The sequence below is a fragment of the Panicum virgatum genome, chromosome 6N (assembly GCF_016808335.1).
Source record: "Panicum virgatum strain AP13 chromosome 6N, P.virgatum_v5, whole genome shotgun sequence".
NCBI classification, from domain to species: domain Eukaryota; kingdom Viridiplantae; phylum Streptophyta; class Magnoliopsida; order Poales; family Poaceae; genus Panicum; species Panicum virgatum.
Window position 1 is genome coordinate 19,950,517 of NC_053150.1, and position 5,145 is coordinate 19,955,661.

A 5,145-nucleotide genomic window follows, 5' to 3' on the forward strand; every position below is an offset into this window, starting at 1 on the left:
CCTTGGGGGAATACTCTAAGGGAAAAGCTACACGAAACCGTGAGCTTGTGGTATATAAATCGGGGGCGCTAAGGAGCGTCAACACTTACCCCTATTTATGCATGAGAATATCCAATCTAGATGAAGTTCATCAACTAGTCTATATCTCTTCACTCACCACCTTCCCTACGGAAATATAAATGACACCCCGGTATACTCTTGGGTAACATGCTACAGCGGTATTCCGTGTGCTTGTGGATTTATTCGTAGTTCATGAAATACCTGCCACCCCAATTGGCGTCTGCGGGCGTCATCGCTGTTTTCCAGTGGTGACGTTGGTAGGCGCCAACAAGCATTTTTGGCGCTGTTGCTGGGGAAGGCACATATCGAAGCATATAGACAAAGTTATGAACAAAATTGAAATTGGTATTCGTTTGCTCAACAGGTTAACTTGGCTTTGTTTTCTTGTCTTGTCTTTGTTGATATGAAAACAGGGTAGTGTATGACCGGTTTCGACTTGCCGCAAAACTTTCATTCCGATCCAGAGTCACTTTTGAGGAGGACGCGAGCTCATCTCGTATCAACTCGGAGACCACTCTCGGCAGCCGTACCAGTCATCGCATCGTCGTCAGTGTTGGCATTTCTTAAGTCGATACCGGGTTTGCGATGACCTCGGTAACAACCTCAGAATTGCCTATTGGCGGTCCTTAGTGCAATCACTAGAAATGAGGGCGCCGGACCCATCCTAGCAACTGCACCCAAGGGGTGCCACTCTCGTGGTATAATCAATACGATTACAGATGGATCCGCAAGCGTACGGATATACTGTTGTAGCATTTCACCCGGAGAGTAAGGGTATCGTCATTTATTTGTATCCCAAAGGGCGGCAGCGGCAAAGGTATTGTACTTAACATCAACCATGACATTGTGCCTCAAGTAATAGGCAAAACTCTAATAGGAGTAAGTCTAGGCAAAGTTGGCCTTGTTCGCACCTTTTACCTTACTCCTGTGGGGCTTATAGCATCATCCTCATCTTTGGCGGTTGAGGGTCAGAACGGCTTGTAGAGTACCACTTACCACTCCTTTGTTCAACTGTCAATCCAGAGGTTTTATAAAGTTTTTGAAAAGAAATTTTGTAAGTTCCTCGGGTGATCTCTCGGATCGCTCAAATGTGTTTCATTCCTCACCATGGCCTTTTTATGCGCCTTTCTTTTCCATCCTACTTCTAATGGCTCTTTTTGGTGGATCTGTAGGTATGGAGGATATGATGGCGAACTTGCTTCTCATATTTTGCCAAGTCAAAGACCGGATCCAAAGGAGAAACAAGTCATAAGCCTTTATCAAGATGTGCAAGTGTGTGGATATTTTTGGTAGATGGTGGATGAAACTCCTTTATATGAATTCTCTCTCCCTTGTAATATTTTTTGGTATGGGCTATATTTTCTTTTTCTTCTTCTCTCTCTTTTTTTTGACACGCCTTGTGGGCGTGTGGCATACTTTCGTTGGGTATGCATCTTTTCTCTCTTTTTTTTTGACATGCCTTGCGGGCATGTGGCATACCTTCTTTGGGTATGCATCTTTTATTTCTTTTTGTATAGCCCATACATTATGATGATAACTTTGGAGAGAGATAGACATGGTACAACTCGGAGTTTTATTTGTGGATGGATAGATGGATGTACTTGCTATCTTCCAAGTGTAGAAGTATAGCATGTGAGTGGACGTGTACGTGATCCTGATCATGGCGTATGAAATGATTCTCTCAAAGGGTCACAATAATTTGACAAAGCTCAATGAGAAGACAGGTTGCATATGTGGAAAGGCTTTTCAAACTTGTAACTCATATGGCTCTGGATGGGAATTGCATATCACTGAGGCACTTTATTTTATTTTTGTATTTTTGAAAAGAAATACTCCTGATATCAACAGCCGAGGAGAAGATCATAGTGACTCTTTTCAGCCATATCATAACCAACAACAACAGCCGAGGATTGCTCAACAACCCCGAAGACGACTTTCTTCGCTAAAGAGAAGTAGCCTAGCTCCACTACCTAGCTAAGAGAGTAAGAGAGAGAGTGCCTTCTTGGAAGGTGATCAGGTGCCTTGGGGTGACTCCTCCTCGAAGTGCACCTAGACGGGAGCCAGGCCAGGTTCGGCTGAACCCTGGGTTCAGCCGACCCCACCTGGCTGGCCCTCATCCTTATCCTCCTCTGGCAGGCTGACAGGTGGGCTCTCATATCTCTCCTTGTATGCATTATGCGTGACGCGCCTGTTTGCTCTGCCAGATGTGCCCTCCTTGTAAGTGGGTGACGCCGGATGCGATCTTTTGCGTAGTTGTGTGGCGTCTGCTGCGTGTTTTCGTCTTATAACGCTCTTGCTCATCTGAAATGTACAAAACTCGAAAACAACTGTGGAGCAAGGTTAGTGATACAAATATGTGAGTAAGGCGTATAGTTTTCCTTTATTATTGAGTATAGTTGACGGTCAGATTTGGCACTTAAGCACCGTCAACAGTCAGCTCCTTGAGCTATGGCCCAGAAGACACTCCGTGATTACTCTGCTCCGTCTGCTAACCAAGTCCCTACTGGGCTCGAGGTTAACACCGGAGGATAAAATTTTGAGATCAAGACGGGTCTCATTAAGATGGTGCAGGCCAGCCCTTTCTGTGGCAAGGCCAATGAGGATGCCAGCGCTCATCTCCAGTAGTTCCTGGATCTCTGCAGAACTTTTGTCATCAAGGGTGTATCGCAAGATGCAATCCGGCTCCATCTGTTTCTGTTCTCTCTCTTGGGGAGAGCGAAGCAATAGTTTTATGCTAACAAGGCTGTTGTGGATACTTGGGACAAATGTGCCAAGGCGTTCCTCTCGAAGTTCTTCTCGACGGGCAAAACCAATGCTCTTCGTGGTCGGATTTCGAACTTTCAGCAGGCATCAAATGAGTCAATTCCTGAGGCTTGGGAGAGACTTCAGGAGTACATTCTAGCGTGTCTGCACCATGGAATGGACAATTGGCTTATTCTACCAAACTTGTACAACGGGTTGACACAGTCATCCCGTGATCATGTGGATGCCACTGCGGGTGGAGCTTTCTTCTCGCTGACCATTGAAAGAGCTACATCATTGATCAAGAAGATGGTTTCCAACCAAGGTTGGAGCGATGATCGCCTCCAACCACGCCAGCGAGGTATGTACTCCGTCTAGGAGGCCGACATACTCGCTATGAAGATTGATCTCCTCCTCAAGAAATTTGAGGATTATTCCCAAGATAAGGCTCAAATGCAAACACTTCAAGCCTTGGAAACTCGCATGACATGCGAGGTCAGCGAGAATGTTGGACATTCGAGCGACAACTACCTAGAAACCCAAGAGGAAGCTCTATTCCTCAATGGCAATAATGGGTTTCGTCCACAAGGAGGTCAGGGGTTTAATCAACCACGCCCATACTACCAAGGAGGTAAGGGAAATTCAAATTCTTTCAATCCTAACCAGCCTACCTTTAGAGATCTTGTCTACGGCCAAGCGAAGATCAATGAGTCCCTTCAGAAGAAGTTGGCCGCTATAGACAAATCTATGGAGACCATCCATGCCAAGATGGAAGGATTCTCCACCACTATGAAGAACCAGCTGAGTTTCAACAAGGCGCTAGAAACTCAATTGGCTCAGCTAGCTGCTGCTACACCTGCTTCTGAACTAGGGAAGTTTCCGGGGCAACCCGAATCAACTCTAGAAAGCGTCAATGTCATAAATGCTATATGTGGAAAGAGCCACATAGCAGGACACCCCTCAGCTATGTAGAGTAGCTCACACGCCCAAGAAGAGCTGCGTGGGGCGAGTTAGCAGCCACAATAAGAGAAGATCCCGGAACCCTAGTGATCAGCTGTTCAATCTTCGATTGTGAATTTGATCACGCCCTTTGTGACCTTGGAACCAGCGTCAACATCATGCCCAAGGTAACAGTCGAAAGGTTATCCATCAATTTGCTCTACCACTATGTGTGTTCAGCTGGCGGATTCCATGATAAGATATCCAGAAGGAGTTGTGGAAAGGTTAATAGTAAAAGTAAAGAATACCTACATATTGGTGGACTTCGTAGTCCTTGATATGGAAGGAGATCTTGGGATTCCGCTCATACTTGGGCGACCATTCCTCAAGGATACAAACGCCAGAATTGATGTAGGAATAGGAAGAATCAGCCACCGCATCATGGGAAAGACCATTAAATTCAAGTTTCAAAACAAGAGGGAGCTATTCTTGATTCATGAGGATAGTGAGAAACAGGGGTTATGGGTAGAACCTGGTTGGCATGATCAGGATTATCACTCCCCTTCCAAGCCAGCTTGGGAGGATTGGGAGATCCATACTCCACCAACCGAGCTAGTGGAAGACGACCAGAAGATCCCTGATTTCATCACCAACACAGTATGAGAAGATCTGGAAATCGTCTATCCTACATCCAAGGATCCTATTCCTGCGCCCCCTACGCCACCCAAGAAGACCAAGAAGGTATGGCGCAAGAAGAACAAGACGTCATCGACTGCTACTACTTCTCCAGGTACGGACGAAACGACCTCAACCTGATCAGGTATGGAGAAAGGTCCTGCTTTTTGGACCCTAAACCAAGAGCTAGCTTGGGGGAGGTTCCCTCCTCTAAGTCAACTGTATCCCTTTACTTGCTTTCAAATAAAATATTATAAAAACTTTCAAAAACAAAATAAAAATTTACTGCTTTATTTCCCTTTTCCATCATGCACGGTAAGAATGTTTTAACTCTTTATGATAAGTTGAAAGGATGAGTTTTGCTTTGTTCTACCATGTCTGTCATGCCTAGTTTGAAAATAAGAGCTATCTTGAGTTTAAATCTGTTGGTTATACAAATATCTTGCCAATAAACCTGAAAGTTCGTGGGTTGCATATGCTTAATCCAAGTCTAAGTTGTTGTGAGTATAGATATGGTAAACAAGGTTGTGCAAGTTTGTTCTAGTGATGCTTGACGTCTGGAGTTTTTTTCAAAAATCTAAAAAGGCAAGTTCCCAGTGATATGCAATGTCCTTCCAGAGGCATATGTCATATTCCATGTAAAACCTTACACATATGCTGCTTGATAATCTGTTGAGTTTTGTCAAATTGTGTGACCCTAGTGAGATGCTTTTCATGCTTTCTCGATCA

At 44.8% G+C, this 5,145-nt stretch overlaps 1 non-coding gene across 1 annotated transcript; it reads right to left on the minus strand.

The window, feature by feature from the left end:
• Positions 1–2,874: 2,874 nt before the first annotated feature.
• LOC120680333 lies at positions 2,875–2,981 on the minus strand. The gene has a single exon (XR_005677603.1). It is a non-coding gene; the product is annotated as a small nucleolar RNA R71 (small nucleolar RNA).
• Positions 2,982–5,145: the final 2,164 nt, after the last annotated feature.